The sequence below is a fragment of the Planococcus citri genome, chromosome 1, assembly GCF_950023065.1.
Source record: "Planococcus citri chromosome 1, ihPlaCitr1.1, whole genome shotgun sequence".
NCBI lineage: Eukaryota > Metazoa > Arthropoda > Insecta > Hemiptera > Pseudococcidae > Planococcus > Planococcus citri.
The window spans coordinates 8,362,834-8,380,528 of NC_088677.1; the positions used below are offsets into that span (position 1 = coordinate 8,362,834).

General features: G+C 38.1%; 1 long non-coding RNA gene across 1 annotated transcript in view; it reads left to right on the forward strand.

Annotated features, from left to right (window-relative positions):
* LOC135846894 (uncharacterized) overlaps positions 1-17,664 on the forward strand; it is a 74,113-nt gene extending 56,449 nt beyond the window's left edge. The window contains exons 4-5 of the long non-coding RNA XR_010559031.1: positions 5,095-5,239; positions 9,350-17,664. This is a non-coding gene — a long non-coding RNA (uncharacterized LOC135846894). The remainder of the gene's footprint in view (positions 1-5,094; positions 5,240-9,349) is intronic.
* Positions 17,665-17,695: the final 31 nt, after the last annotated feature.

Sequence of the window (17,695 nt, forward strand, 5' to 3'; positions counted from 1 at the left end):
ACTCAGTCCAGGTTTGCCTCGTATCCAGCAGCGTCTTGCTCTGCACTTTCTCCACCGAGTTATGCGCTTCCTGCTCCAGGAATCGTATCCGCATCCGTGACCTCGCTATTCGCATCAGTATCCGCGCAAGAAGTCGCGCCATACGCAACCAAGTCAGTGACGCCGGTCCCAGTAACAGCGGCGCCGAACTCCACATTCGTTTTACAGCAAGCTGCGCCATTCTCCGCTCAAGTGAGCGTCAATGCGCCATTTGTCGCATTAGTTCCAGTGTCAGCCGCGCAAACGGCCGCGCAATTCGCACCAACAGCCGCTCTTGAGAGCGCTGCATCGATAAGCATCGAATCCAGCTATCAAATCACATCGCATCCGTCTACGGCGGCGGCGGCAACGGCATCAACCACGCTGCTCGGCGTGCCGCACCTCTTACACTCGTCCAAGCAGTCCCAGTTGTCCCAGTTGCACTGCACCATGTTTTCGGCGCTTCAATCCGCCTCAATCGTCTCTAATTCGGCTCCAGAGAGCACCGCATCAAATGACCACGCATTTGGCCGCCAGACAACGATAAATACGCCCTCAGCGGCGGCGGCACTCAATGCTACGCCATCTCAGCATGTTTCAGCGCGTCGGACCGCTTCTATGCTACCTCACACGCAGTGTAGATCCACCTTACCCGTGTCTACGAAATCGTCAGCTTCAGCCTTCTTGTCTGCGTTCATTCCACTCGCAGTATTGCTACTCACGGCGTTTTCCGCAGGTTCGGTACCTGTCTCATCGTTAGATCAGGCCTCCGAGAGCCTAACCATACCTTCGCACCTCTTCGATACAGTAGCTGACTCATCTGATTCAGCCACCTCGACTACACTCAATCAACTCGTCGCTCCGTTCTTTATAGCGTATTTACCCAGCACAGTAGGTACGTGCTTCGATCCTTAATTCGGCCACAGAAGGCCTCAACTCGCAGTTTTGGGCCACAGAAGACCCACACATCGATTTTTACGCTCATCACGTGAATCAGGCTGATATTGTCGCCTGTACCCTCGATTCATTCTTCGCACCAGAGACATATTCGTCACTCAAGTCTCTGAGATCCAGTTTGAGTTTCGAGAAGCCTGAAACAAGAGTAGGGCTCACTCAGCACGTCGCAATTGCTTCAGGGGCTCAGTTAGCCCACTTACCTTGCCAAGTACAGGGGTCATTGACCTCTACACACGTTCGCGCAAACGACGCCAAACCATTCCAGCCAGGAGAGAAATGGCGGCGACCTTTCTCTCATCACAGCGACCTTCTCATCTCCGCAGGATTTTCTCCGACGCCTTCAGCGCCGCGGCGGCGGGATGTTTACGAGTATTTTACACCACATAAAAAAAAGAAAAAAGGTTGTTAAGAATTAGATCGCGTAATTACGGCGTAATTACGCATCCGTTTCCGTTTGTTATCGAATATACGCGGCTATTGTTTATCTAGACGTTTGTTGATGTTTGTTGATATTTTTCTCTTCGTTTTGTAAGTTTTAAAATGTCAGTTAGCTTTGAATCATCATTCGATTGTATTCGTTCGTTATTCATTCGTCATGGAATCTTGTCCGTTATTATTACGCAAAATATGGTGAATAAATGTAAAAATGATCGTTGCGTTTATTCATCCTACAATTAACAATAATAAATTAACGATAATTTTTTGTGGTTTGCTACATATACTAACAAAGACATAGATTATAGTTCATATTGTATTATAGGTAACTTATGATGATAATGGATTAATGATAAATGAATAATAGAAAATGTTATAAGCTTTTTGAGTACCTACTTAACAATAAAAAAGTTATTGTATTTTATTGTATTTTTTTTCCTTTTGTTTATTATTTTCACAAACATTGTTGAGAGATCATGTTTCAGTATTTTTGTGATTTTGACCCAGGCTAGAAAAACGTCCGTTGTAACCGGGTGACCTCAAAATTTTTGCGGGTATTTTTTCTATATTGGAGTTAGGGAGGCATATTTGATGTCATAAATGGAATATTACCTGTGGTAGAGCAAGGCGATCACGCGGAGAAATTATACCAGCGAGTTTTTGTGGTTTTTTTTGGGGGGGGGCTCTCCTGGATCATTATGCAACCCACGACCCAGACCTTCGGAACATATAAATCGATGTGCATTGAAAAATAAAATGTTGGAGGATTTTGAGTAAAAATGCTACCTTTTGGAACTGGTCCGGTTTTTTTTTCGAGGAGAAAAACTACAAATTTTTTGAAAATTCTACCTCTTCAACGACCTATATTTTCTCTCCAGGAGCATCTCCTCCGTGTATTGAAATAAGTACATATCACCATCCAAATTTTAAATTATACCTATTTTTTGATTTTTAGCGAATTTTTGAAAATCAATTTTTAGCCAAAAATCAGATGTAAAAATTAAAATCAAAATTTTACCTAATGAAGTGGGAATACCCTTTACTCTTCACCTGTCGTAAAAAAATTAGAAAGACTTTTAGCATTTCTTACTGAAAAGTGTTGGAAAATTTGAAAAACATCTGAAGAGTGATATTCCAAAACTCGCTTTGTCCATTTTCACAACTTTTCAGGAGAGAGGAAAAACAGTTTCCCTTTAAACGGGTAAATTGGCTTTTTAGGCGAGTTAAGAACCTTATTTGGGTGGATTTATGATGTAGGAGTGTAGGTATACATTTCATCCACTAAATACTGCTGAAAAAGATTTCAATAAAAATGGACAAAGCGCGTTTTGGAACATTATTTTTTTTTTAATTTTTAGTGAATTGGCTATTTAGGTGAGTTTAACACCTCATTTTGGTAGGTTGATGATGTAGGAATGTGAGTTAATACTTCATCTACCAGGTACCACTGAAAACCCAACTTTGATAAAAATGGACAAAGCGAGTTTTGGAATATCACTCTTCATCTACAAGTTCAACTGGAAAATATTTCTAAAACAAGAAAAATTCAACTGTTTAAGTTTAGGAAGAAATATTTGAGTGGGTACACAAATGATTGCGAGTTGCGTAAAATAGAATTCCCTCTAGACACGCTGGATGACGGAAACACTTTCCTTTTACTGCTTGGCAGTTAGCAGTAAGTGCATTAGTCGGTCTCGAACTTTCAGAAATGTCTAAAATAGGTAGGCAAAAAACCTAAATTTCTTACCTGTAGGTACTCGTACTCGTTTTTTTTTGGGTAAGTACTCCTAAAATAAAACTTCTCGAAAATAGTTGTCCTTTAAGAAAAATATGAAAACTGAAAAAATAATTTTTTCGTAGCAAAAATTATCTATCTTAATTTTTTGAATGATTAAATATTCGAGATCTTTTTTTAATTTTTTGAATCATAAATATTCGAGAACTTTTGCCCTCGCTTTGCTCCAGTGAACAGTTTTATTTTCAGCAATAATTGTCAATTGTCGGAAAATTACTATAGAAATAGAAACATGCCTGCCTGGGCTAACAAAATCAACTTCTCGAACCAGAAATATTCGTTTGCTTTATTTTCATCTCTTTGATTTTTATAAATTTTAGAAAGCTTTTTTCCTCGGTCTTTGTAAAATTTCCTCATAATTGAAATACGTCGCCACATTGAATGTTCAAAGATAATTAACGTGCTTATGACCTCAGCTGTTTGAATTGACTGCTAGGTAGAAGGGGAAGGGTGGGCAACACGATGGTAACTTTTCAGCTTTCACGCTTTAACCAAACGTCAACTTTTTTTAGGGACAAAATCGAAAGTCTTACACTTCGTAAAACCGGAATGATTTGAATGGAATGACCTTGTGGAGCCCTTTCGTTTAATTGTATTACTTGCTGTAGAAATTGAATTTACTCGTACTTCGAGTGTTACGTTCATCATTCATGGTGCACGAAAAAACGCGGTAATAAATAATTGAATCGGTGAGAACAGAAAGGAAAGGGACCAAGTCACCATTTCGGAAAAAAAATTTTTCACGGATATTTTGGGTTTTGAAATATGGTGAATCGACTGGTGATGTTATGATTTCCGCAAAACTGCCGGGGAAGTGGTATTTGGGCGCAGAAAAAGGGCTTTGTGATATGCTCTATTTTCAACCAGCTACATCGACTAGAAACTATTTCAAAAACTGTTTTGAGCAGTTCTGAGCTTCCAGCAGATTTTTGAAACTTGAAATTTCCATAAAATCATTTTGGAGCCTCCGGCATATTTCGCAAATGCTCGAATTCGACTTCATAACGTAGGTATTGAAATTAGCTTACAATACGTAATGAATTTCCGCTTTTCAGTAGCATTTTTGAATTTACATATCCCAGATTTTAGTGTTCTAGATCTGTTCGGTAAAATTTTTGATTTTTTTCTCAATTTTGGTTTAAATTTGATGTTCAAAAATTCACCAAAAATCAAAAAATGCACTTTAGCACTTGAAAATGTTTGATGGTGAATTTTTTCAAAAAATGTCGTGCGAGTCCTATGCTGGAAAGCTAAGTCGGCGATTTCGGTGGCCTGTCAATCAAAATAGCCGCCATTTTGTTGATAGGGTCAACGTTTTTTTGGCTAGTTTGCTTTTAAATGTTTCGTAGGATGCCCCCTTTGAGAAAAAAGTTGTCCCATAAGATTCGAGGGGGGGGGGGTGCAATTATTCCTATTGTCGTAACGTATGCCGGACTATCAATTTTTACTAAATTTTGAGAATATTTTTCATTTGTTTGATTTTCAATATTCTAGACTTAAGTTTGTTTGAATTTCGAGGTGTTTCAATATCTACTTGTCGTGTCAAGTTTTTTATTGTCTTTTTATTTGTAGATCAGTTTCAACGGCGATTTATTGAATCATTTTCACAAATTTTTTCTCAGTTTTTTTGTAATGTCAGCAACAGCAATGTTGGATAAATTTAGGCCAACTTTTTGCAATGCTTTGGTTGGTATTTTTTTTGTTTAAATGAATGGAATTGCGAAAATGAGGGACCCAGAGGAATAGGGCGAAATAAATTACCGGTACTTATACGTATGATTAATTCTTCTGTATGTGTTGTAATTCACGTAACTACCTTGAAGAATTATTTCAAGTAGGTAGTTTGTTTTGAACAATTTTTATATTTATGCTGATTTTAATTGTTACAGATGGCTTTGTGAAGAATGAAGATTGATATTGGTACTTCGAAATGATGCTGCAATTACTGTGCAATCTCAATCAAGCTTCAGTGTGCTGCGATTGTTGTCGAATATTCAAATTTCGTGATGATCCAAGATCAGAAATTTATCAATGGTAAGTACGTTTACTGGTTGAAACAGTAGAATCAAGCTCTAATTTTGCAACCTAGCTGTAATCCTTTGGGAAAACTGTGACTGGATGGTGAAAGTTACGGGGGGAGGCAATGATGCGACAATGTCGTATAAGTTGCCTATCGAAGGTGCTAGGCGGACAGCTCAAGTGAAGGTGGCCGTCCAGTAAATGGGTTAAAATGTAGCGAGAAATTCAATATTTCAACGAAAGTACTTTTTGAACATTTTGAAGAATATTGTGCTCAAGATGGGGGACATATTTGATTTTTGTAAAGAGTCATGCGACATTTCCGAAGGCTTTTAATTTTACGAGCAATTCAAATATTTTTGATGAAAATGTTTGTTTTTTTTTTTTGAGTATTTTTGAAGAACTTTGAGCTCAAAATTAGGTCTTGATTGTTGGAATTTTTGAAAAAGTCTGAATTGATTTTAGGTCAGTTTTGAAAATGTGGCCAAAATCGTGCCGTCATTAAGTGATTTTTCAGGATTTTTTAAGAATTGTTCGCGCGACCTATCTGAATGGGTTGAATTGGAATTTCGCGTGAAATCCAAATATGTGTAATCCGCCGAAAACTCGTTTTGAATATTTTTGAAGAATTTTCAGCCCACGATTGGGTCATGATTTTCGAGATTTTTGAAAAAAGTCTTGCGACATACTTATCTGTTGCGAGCAATTTAAATTGGTTGACAATGGTGAAAAAATTCAAATAGTTGTGGGAAACTGTTTTTGACCATTTTTGAAGAATTTCGACCCCAACATCAGGTCAGCATATTTAAGCAACTTTATATTTCGACAAAAACACTTTATAAGCATATTGAGTGTTTTTGAGCAATTTTGAGCATCTAAAAGTACAAGCTTCAACTTTTGAGATTTTTTGAAAACTGGTTATGCGACTACTTAAATAGGTTAAAATTTTGAACGAAAATCAAATGTTCTGGTAAAATTGGTTTTTAAACATTTTCAAAGAATTCAATGCCCAAATTTAGATCTTGAATTTTGGAATTTTGAATTTTTGAAAATGTTTCTGCCATCTATTTGAATGATGAGTTATGAGTTGAAAATTGTCTGGAATAAATTCGAATATTTCTACGGAAAAAAAAAAACGTTTTCAGCATTTTGGAAGAATTTCGAGTCCAATATTGGGTATGATTGTTGGGGTTTTTTGGAGAAGAGCGACCTATGTAAATCAATGGAGTTAAAAATTCCAGTATTTCGACGAAAATTTGTTCGATTATTTTTGAAACGTTTTTAGCTTATCTTTGGGATTTTTGATGCATTGTCACGCGACCGCGACCCTTCTAAATGGGTTGAAATTTCGCCAGTAAATTTCGACGAAGACTGCACGTTTCCAGCATTTTTGAAGAATTTGGAGCCAAGATTGGGCATGATTTTTGGGGTTTTGTTTTTAAAAAAGTGAGATTTGACCTTGGTTAATAAAATTTCGCGTCAAGTTTGAATATTTATTTTGAAGAAAATTTTGTTTTGGTAATTTTAGCGGTGGTTTAGAATTCAATTTTCGATCGGTAAAGAATTTTTTTGCAATGATTTCGAATTGATTTTTTGCGACGACGAATGTTTCCTTGTTGATTATTTAGGGTTCAAAATTGGATCACTTTTTTTGGAATTGTGAAGATTTTCAAAAGAAGTGTGACCTCACATATCTAAATGAGTTGAAATTCCGCGAGGAATTCAGATATATTCACGAAAACAATTTTTGCGCATTTTTGGAGAATTTTGAACCAAGATGGGTAAGATTTTTGGAATTTTTGAAGAAGTGTCATGCGACCCTTTTAAACATGTGTTGGAATTTTGCGATAAATTCAAATATTTCGACAAAAATTTGTTTTGGTTATTTTTGGTCGAGTAACTTGAACAGTTTAATTTTCTTCGTACCCTGGTGATTTTCTGTCATATGCATTTTTTGAATAATGGTGAATTTTTTGATGGCAATTTAGAATTCTCTTTTTACGTTTTCAGTTGATAATTTTTTCGCGATTTTAAAATGAATTTTTTGTAGCAGGTATTTCTGTGAGTGAATTCATCTACCTATAGACGATTTCGAATAGATTTTTTTGTGATGCTTTGAACGGCTGAATTTCGGAGATGATTAAGAGTGTATTTTTGGTTTAGTCTGGGAATCTTGTGCACGGTTGAATTAATGAATTTTTTTGTTTTGATGTCAAAATAATTGATGTTTTAGTGGCGATTTCAAATGTTGGATTTCTTTTATTTGTTGTTTAAATAATAGGAGGAGGAGGAGGAGGTGGTGGTGGTGTTGACAGAGTTTTAATAGTTAATTTCGAATGAATTTTTTCATATTGATTTGTGAAATTCAAGGCTGTGCTTACACGTTGCAGCTGACTGGTTTTTATTGTAAGGGCCTTTGAATTTTTAAAAAAATCGTCTTTGGCAGGTATTTCAAATTACTTATTTATTATTGTTTCGATTGAACCCGTTTTCTCTGGCGTTATCATCGTTTGTTTTGCTCGTCGGATTTTTGGAGGGAAGGTGGCATCATTCATTGTATTGCTGTATTAGCTGGCAATGGTACTGTAAGGGGGGATCTGGACCTTTGAACCAATCACCAATCTTCAAAACCAAAACGATGACCTCCGATCCAACAATCTTTGAAATGGAATTGACTATCACTCTCCAAACAATCTAACCAATTCACCGATCTTAGATCTTTGACTCGAAACCAATCATCAATCTTCCCAGCCAAAAACGAATGAATCTGGGTTTTTTCCTCTCCCAAATTTGACAAAACGATCTCTGAATATATACTTGAACTTTTCGACGATATTGACAACGGACTATTTATTGAGATTTTGTTCGCTTCTCTGATGAACATAATTAGACAAAACAGTTTCCGAATATGAACTCGAACTTTTTGACAATATTAACAACAAAATGTTTAATGAGATTTGCACACTCCTCCGAAGAAAATAATTAACACTGATGTTGAATATTTGATAAGATTTTTCTTGTTATATTTTTTCAGATTATTAACACAATTTGAAAACCGAACTATTTTGGTAATTGACAACGAGCAATTTAATTACGATCTACAATAAAATATTTTGATTAAAACCACTGAATAAAAAAAACAAATTTCGTCGAACTTTTTCGACACAATTATTTCTCTAATCGAACGAGAGATGGAAGACAAAAACCTTAATGATTTTATTATTTTACTATCACGACTGACAAACTTAACGAATATTAATTTCAATAATTCACCAAATATGATGTTCCCTTCCATAGTTTCAATGTACCGTTAAATCACACGATTGCAAGCTCCAATTTTTTTTGTTGCCTCAGCAATTTCAAAAAAATTTTTCCTTACATATAAGCTACCAAGTGACTTGAAAGTTCCAAAATTCCAAAATTTTTTTTGATTGAAAAATATGTTTTCGAACAGGCTTTTTAAACTGTGTTGTTATTAATAGCAGAGGGGTCCTCCCCCAAGTAATTGAAGTTTCATCCCGCATTCAAATTGCATAGCCCACATTTTGCAGGGGCAGGCCAGGCATAATTGAATAGTGAGAACCAGGCAGACAATTATCATTGGTGTACGAAAGGTAGTCTACGTCGGATTATTTTAGGGTGGCTCATGCAACGCTACACGATGGTCTTCACGTGATGATGCAACCCCCGCCATTCGACGACCCTTCGTTAATTTTTCAGAAAAAAAAACTTTAAAAATTTTTTGGTGAAAAATCAAAATTTTTCACTTATTATTAAAAATGTTGTGGAAGAATCACTACAAAGGAACAACTTTATTATCTGCGAATCACATGGAGTCTCTGCTATGCAACGACTGCCATTTCATTTCTTTTTGGCTGCTGATATTTTTTTAAGAAATTAATTTTTCGATTCCGGAACTTTTAAGTCACCCTGTAGTTGGTCTAATTTGTGCCGAAGTCGATAACGGTATTTTTTTTCGATGAATTTTCTACGTAACAGTACCTACTACCTATCTAGATAACTATCATAGAAATTGAATATTTTCAAACACTGATTTATATTAATTAAGTAATGGTTTTAGTGATTCGTAATTCTAATCAACTTGTGTTGATTTTTTTGTTTCAGGAGGCGAAGACAGATCCTGACTTGAGAATGAAATTCGACTGCGATTCTTCCCCACATACGTGTAATATCATCAGCTCTAGAATATTCTCCAGTTTCGAAGGCGACATCTTGTGTATGTGATTTTTGTCTACTCGATATATCTCTCGCCACCTTTCCGCCCTTCCAGTTTCAATGTTACGCAATCAGCTTTAGCGTGGCGATTTTATGCAGCAGAACCAGAACTTAACTGAGCTTTGGGAAGCACGGCTAACGGCTTTTTTGTATGTATGTACATATGTATGTATACAATTTTTGTGAAAAGAACATGTCGCCCCCCCCCCACATTCCCTTCATCTCAGCACTTGGCACGTTGGCCTATCAAACTTGTGTACAATAGACGCAATACAGCGCGGAATAATACTTATATAGGTACTCAAGAAGTACATACATAGTACATACCTAGATTTACTAGCTTGGAGAACGATTTTTTGACGTGCAATTTTTATCACACGCAAATTTTTCGAATGGTCGTTTGCTCTCACTGACCTACTTTTGAATGCAGCACGAAGAACAATGTTTTTACCTACGCGTACGAATTTGTAAATGCGATTGTGCTCCCACTCCTGATACGTATTTTTGATGATCGATGAAATGATTCTATATGGTATTGAAAAAGCTGTAGGTTATTCCCTGTAATATGAAGATGGAATAGTTCCATTGTATCATGAGAACTTGCTCGAACGTTCGCTGCTGTGTTTATGTAGTATTTACCTACTTGTACGAGTACTTGTGATACCACTTATGGATTTTATGAATTATTCGAGTAGTGAATTCGACGTTTCGACGTATTGGAGTAATTTTTTTTGAAGCTGGACGTATATGATACGAGTATTTTTACGCTTAATTTTAGTACTTTGACGGCGCAATACTGACTCACGACAACATTTGCAGTACCAGAACTTTTTTTCTGATTCCAAAACGATGATTTTTTCGATTTGTCCCCCTCCTTCCCCTCATCACTATTTTGGCATTCGAAGGTTTTTTTTTTCAATTTCGAGCGGTGAAATTTCATCTTCTACGTACTCATTTTAGACAGTGGTATGTCGTTTTTCGAGAGGTATTCACGACCAAAGACTACGAATTGTTCGCAGATGTCTATCATACGAACCGGTCGTTGCAGGTGGTGGCGATTGTTTCCTGTGATATTTGCAGCGTTCGTAGAGGATTTGTATCCTTGAATCGTTGGTCTGAAAAAATAACCTCTCGATGATCGGTCACCTCATTCCCCTCGTAGTTTTTGTAAAAGTCGTATTATTCGAAGAGTATTCGCGAATTGACGACTGCGATTGGCGCGAATTTCATTGTGAGCCCAATTACCAGGTCGGTGAATGGGTTTTGCATGACTTTTGCAACATTCGCAGAGAGGTATTGTCGGTTTCGGAAAAATAACTCTTCGGTAATGCGGCTCCCTTCGGGCTCTTTTTTCAGTTTTGGGTTGATAAAAGTTGTATCATGCAAGGAGTATTCGAGCTTTACGACTGCAAAGTGTGCTCGCTGCTCGGATGTCATATGAACTTATCCCTGCGGGTGATCGGTTCGTATGGCATTTGCTGTGACATTTTGTAGAAAAGGTTATAATCGTTGGTTTGGAAATATGATTCCTCGGTGATTGGCTTTCTCTTTGTGTTCTCTTGGCTTTCTCTTTGTGTTCTCTGTCTCCTCCCCCCTGGGTTCCCTTGGCTCAAAAAATGATGTATTTTTTTGGGAAGTTGAAGTTGTAAGGATTGATGCTAAGGACAATCCTATGAAAGTTTGATGAGTTAGGTGATGCTTTTCTGTAGTCTTGGTTTTTTTCTGTGTATAGGGTAGGGATATAGAAGATTTTTTTTTTCAACTGTCTTTCTTCGTAAAGATGATAGGGTGAATATTAGTCGGGATGTTATTTTAGGATAGGAATGCAACAATTTATTTCGAACGATTATTTTTGGCTGTAGTTTTTCGAGACTTTGATCAAATCAGTAATATGACGGTGTTTTTTTAAAAATTGGATAGGTACAAGAATATTTTGGATCAAAATTGGATGGGGCGATGTATTTGACTATTTTCAAAATTCATTGTATAAGTTGCAGGGATTTCCAGCCAGCCAATAGCTGAAGCAAGCCAATCGTATTAAAGCCAGCTTAATGAAAAATTGCCAGCCAATAGCTAATAGCCAAAAGCTAATAAACTTGAAGTAATTTTCAAATTTTTCAATTTAAAATTTTTTTTTTTCATATTTTGTTTTTTTTACTCATGACTCACGTTTTACACTCACTGATACCACAGAAATGAAATTTTCCTTTTTAACAATCATCTACGCATCATAACGAGTATTTTGAGGGGTCACATGTACTTTTGTTTTTGTAAGCCAAAAGCCAGCTAATCGCCAGCCAATGAAATTTTGCCAGCCAATAGCCAGCTTTATTTAAGCTAATGAAAATTAAACTAAAAGCTGATAGCCAAAAGCTAATCAATGATTGGCTGGAAATCCCTGATAAGTTGAGCGCCGATGTTGGTATCTGGTCAACCTGGAGACCTCACAACATCGGAAGAGACCCGGAGGGTTTTGCGATGCCTATTGCGACCGCCCCTGGCATCCGGGACTCCATGACGGCATGGTAGGGTCGCATTAAACGAAGGGTAAAGAGGGATGGTAGATTTTACAGGTCGTCGTGGTCGCAGTCGCGCTCCTTTACAGGAGATAGCGTATATGTCCATCTATATGTATTAGCCGGTATCTGGCGTATCTAATCGTTTCTTTCAGGGTTTTGGAGGGAGAGTTGGCTGGTGAGTTTGTTGCCGATCGTTTCCTCCCTCTCGTCGATCTTCCTTGAATTTTCCCCTGTACCACTAGCATGAATTTATGAGCTAAATACTTTAGCTTTCTGTTTTTGATGTCTTCAACTACGACTTTCCGCTCCTCTCCAATTCTTGCTAATACTTCCTTGTTGGTAATGAAGTCCTTCCATGAGATCAGTAGTAGCCTTTGATAGCACCACATCTCAAAAGCAGATACTTTGTTCTCGCATTCTGCACTCATGGTCCATGTTTTGCAGGAATACTTCAGAACGGTCCATACATAGCATCGCATAATTCTCTTCCTCAGATCTATACTCATCGTTCGATTTCCCAGCACATTGGCAAGGTTGTTGAAAGTGGCTTTTGCCATTCCAATCCGTGATTTAATTTCTTTATCACCGTTGGTTTTGGCTTGACCTCCAATCTCACGAGTAGTATCCTCTCTGATTTTGGAATTATTGCACTGATTTTATCGCTGATTCTGGTATGTATTAATATACCCACACCTTGTTCGTGTGTGTCTTTCCCAGCAAAGATCATTTCATAGTTTTCATCTACCCGGTATCTACCATTTCCAGTCCATCGGGTCTTAACTTATTCCTAACATGTCGATTTGCAATCTCCTGGCTTATTTAATTACACTAGCAAGTTGTCCAATTTTATACAAAGTTCGTACATTCCACGTTGCGACGTTGATGTTGTTCAGCCTTGTTTTAACTCCGCGTATTCTTAGCACCCTATCCGGCTGCCTTGGCGGATGAGGATCAGCCTGACGGAGACTTAGGGCCGGTGCTAAATTGATGTCCATATAGTTCTAGGGAAATATAATGGTGTTGGTTTCCCATTGCCTTCCACCATGATTTTCTGTTGGGGTTTACTCCCTTAGCCGAAATTGTCAGTTTTTAGGCGCTGGTATTCGCCTACTCACTCTGAAGCTCTTGCGCTTCCCTGGGGCTGGAACGAGTGAGTTGTTGGTGTTCTGCAGCTCTTATGCATTCACGTTTGTAATCCGTATTTATGTAGAGGCTTGGCCGTCGTTCAACCAACTGGAGAATTCTGCTTTAGCCATGTTTATCGATTCCGAGTCCATTGAACAGCAACATGTTACCACCCTGCACGACGTGGACGCGCAGAATACCTCTGGTGTTGTCTTCCCCTTCTCATCACTGGCTCCTCTTGATGATCCGAGCTACTACCTAGAGACTACCTCTAGCGACAACAACCTGTGCCCTCGCAGGGCAGATTTTACACGTTTAACTAGATATCTAACATTGTTCGAATCGCAGGTCAAAAGGTCTTTTCATCGTTGGTGGCGTTCTTTGGTACCTCATGCACGACTTTTCCCTTCGAAAACACACTGGCGTGTGATTTTTGGAGCGAACGAGTCGTATACGAGTTATCCGAGGCGTCGCTGGGAGATTGGTGGTGCGTAAAAGGTGCGTGCCGAAGCTGCAGGGTCTGTCCCAGGTGATAGCGAGGCCGTGAAAACGGAGCAGTTTGGTTAGCTTGCTAAATTAAGTCGCAACCGCAGCTCGTCGCGACGGGCTGAAAGTTGTGCACAGTCTTTCGTGTCTGGAAGCTGGCATCTGCTACGCCGTGTAGGAGGCGCGTGAAGTGTGCGCGAAGTTGGCGAAGGCTTCGAAATAGGCATATGGGGTAAGATTCGAGACAAGTCCGCAAGAACGGTACACTTGGTACATAGGGGGCTTGCTCTGCGCCTCAATATTGGTACGGACCAGAGGTTGGTGCGTACAGACCTCCGAGTCGACAGAGCTCGGACTGCCCTTGTAGCCGTCCTAGGCGAGGTTAGGGTAGAAATCCGTGCGCCGTCTACTTGCTTACTGCTTCCCGGCGGTACACGTGCCGACCGGGGTTTTTACAGGATCGGCTTATCAAAGAGGATGTAGGCTGGCGCCTTTCAGGCAGTCTGTTGTGACTTTGTACGAGTGTAACTTTTATTCCTACGCTGACGTCAGCGTGTTGTAAATTTTACCCTCGCACGAAGTTATAACCGACCTGTCTGCGGGGTCAGCTATATACCTTGCCTCGAGGATCAAGTTCAGCCTATCCCGCAGTGTTGGCGCTTTGGTCGAATGCCCGTGAAATTCATGAAGCATTCAACAGCACTGCCGGTGGTGAGTGTAGGGAATTTGAGATACTGCTCCGGAGAGTTGGGCCCGACAAAGGGTTCGATTGTCTGGACTGTTGAGAGTGCGAGAAGAGCGGATGTCGATCTGGATTTTTATGCTTTGTTAGAATCTAGTTAAACGTGTAAGGTCTTTCCGTCATCGTATATTGGTGGAGAAATAATCAAAAATTGAAGTATTAAAAATGATTAGCATAGAACTTTCTATAGGAATGTGTTTTAGTCATCATTGGTCGGATGGTGGGAGATGACTGGGGTTCGATTTTGGTACTGAGTAAAGAGACAGGTACAGGCGAGTCGTTACTATGTTACGTATTATAAGTTAGTTTATACCAGTTGATTCAGGTGAGTGGTTATTTAATTACTTATTAATTAAGATTAGTTTATTTGCGTCAAATTTGAGATATGAGACTAGTGACGAGCGAAATTGTCGAGCATTGACGCTGTTTCACGATGAAATTTGTCGAGAAATTGAAATTAGGACCCCCCCTCGCCCCTTTACATTTTATGTACGTATATCATGTTTATATTGTATCATTTCTGTTTGTATTTTTTTTTTTTTTTTTTTTTTGAAAATTGTATCATATCACTTGTTATTATTAAATTCGTGTATTTTTGTAATGACCAATCATGGTTTTTCACTGTCGAGAGGCCGGCAGTGTTTTTTATTCCAGATTGGTCAACGTGTTGTAGAATTAAGTTTGTATATTGATTTATTTGCCGCTAAATTTGAAACGATTTTTCGTTGTGTGTTATTTCATTTCATTCATTCTGTGTTTGAAAACTTGACAAATTCATAGATCAAACAAAATGGCGATTTTTCATTTTGGCGTTATGTCGTTGTTTTTGAGGTTTTGACAAAATGATACCAAATTCGTGCTTAGGAGTTTGAAATACATATATTTTGATGTGCAAGATGATATACAGGCCTATTTTTGAGTTTTGAACCTCCTCTTTAGAAGCCCATTTTTGGGGGGTTTCGCTAAAATAGTATCAAATTCGTGCTCAGGAGCCCCGAAAACATATATTTTGATGTGCAACATGACATTTGGGCTCATTTTTGAATTTTTGCATCTCCTCTTCAGAAGTCCCTTCTGGGGTTCCCCCTAAAATTATTTCAAATTCGTGCTCAGGAGCCCCAAAACTATATATTTTGATATGTCACGTGATACTCCGGCCGATTTTGGAATTTTGAACATCTTCAACGAATGTTCATTTTTGGGTTTTAGCCAGAATAATATCAAATTTGTACTCAGGAGCCTCTGAAACATGTATTTTGATATGCAACATGATGATTTAGGCCCATTTTTGAGTTTTGAACCTCCCCTTCAGAAGCCCATTTTTGGGGCTTTCGCCAAAATAATTCCAAATTCGTGCTCAGGAGCCCCAAAAACATATATTTTGATGTGCAACATGACATTTGGGCTCATTTTTGAATTTGTGCACCTCCCCTTCAGAAGCCCCTTCTAGGGTTCCTCCTAAAATTATTTCAAATTCGTGCTCAGGTGCCCCAAAAACATATATTATGATATGTCACGTGATATTCTGGCCAATTTTGGAATTTTGAACCTCCTCCTCAAAGGCCCATTTTTGGGTTTTGGCCAAAATAATATCAAATTTGTACTCACTAGTCAGGAGCCTCTGAAACATGTATTTTGATATATGATGATTTAGGCCCATTTTTGAGTTTTGAACCTTCCCCTTCAGAAGCCTATTTTTGGGGTTTTTGTCAACATAATATCAAATTCGTGCTCAGGAGCCCCGAAAACATATATTTTGATATGTCATGTGATATTCTGGCCAATTTTGGAATTTTGAACCTCTTCCTCAAAAGCCCATTTCGGAGTTTGGGCCAAAATAATATCAAATTTGTACTCAAGAGCCTCTAAAACATGTATTTTGATATGCAACATGATGATTTAGGCCCATTTTTGAGTTTTGAACCTCCCCCTCAAAAGCACCTTTTGGGGTTTTCGACAAAGTAATACAAAATTCCTGCTTAGGAGCCCCAAAAACATACATTTTAATGTGCAACATGACATTTGGGCTCATTTTTGAATTTTTGCACCTCCCCTTCAGAAGCCTCTTCTAGGGTTCCTCCTAAAATTATTTCAATTTCGTGCTCAGGAGTCCCAAAAACATATTTTTGATATGTCACGTGATATTCTAGCCAATTTTGGAATTTGAACCTCCTCCTCAAAAGCCCATTTTGGGATTTTCCTCTAAAACTAAAATATTATCGAATTCGTACTCGGAAGCTTCAAAAACATATATTTTGATATGTCGCATGACTCAAGCTCAATTTTGAGTCTTACCCCCCCCCCCACCGTTGAGGTTCATTTTGAGTTATACATGAAAATGACTTTAAATTTGAATTCAGCATCTTCAAAACCCCTATCTACGGAATTTGAGCTTCATCGCTTGCATTTTACTCGTCCAGTTAAGCTAATCAGCTTGTAAAATAATTAATAAGAAAGGTTAGAGTAAAAATAAGTTCTGCGCCTTGTTTTGTGAAAGTATGCAACCCATACGACAAATTGAAATGACCGCAAATGCCAAAACTTGCTACTTACGAGATTTACGTATATTCAAGAAATCGAAAACGCCTTCGAAATACTCGACAGGCAACTTAAATATCTGATCGAATTCGAAACACGGCAATTCTTCGTTTTTAATAAAATGCCCCTGCAAAAATATTCCATAGGCAACTCAAATAACACGGCCAATCGGATGGTGTGGGCATAGGTGCTGTATGGAGACATTGATTTTGCTATCGAACGAACACACAGCATCATCTATCGGAATAAAACGGAACTTTCGTTCTGTTTTTAAAAATCAAGGGTATAAAAATGAAGAAACGAAAGCTAGATATGCGCGTGGCGCTATCTATCGGAATATTACGGAACTACGTCAAATTCGAGCAATGTTGATGCGTTCTCCAAGCATAGTTCTGTAATATTCCGAGAGATAGCGCCACGCGCATATCTAGCTTTCGTTTCGTCATTTTTATAACCGCGATTTTTGAAAACAGAACGAAGGTTCTGTTTTATTCCGATAGGTGGCGTTGTGTGTCCGTTGAATTTCAATTTATTTCGAAATCGTCATAATTAGTGGATTATGAACGAAATTAAGGGAACAAAAGGTTGATGTGGGGGTTTCTTGATAAGAGGAATTCAGTGATGCGTTTATTTTTGAAATATAATTAATATTTTCTGGAGAAATTGACGTTTCAAATTTCATTCACCGTTTTTTTTCTCGAAATTTTTATATTTTTATTATTACGAAAATTAATTATCTTTGCTAAAACAATAAGAGTAATTTTATGGTATGCTTCTTTTATAAAATAGCAGATAGATTTACTCATTCATAAAAAAACATTGATA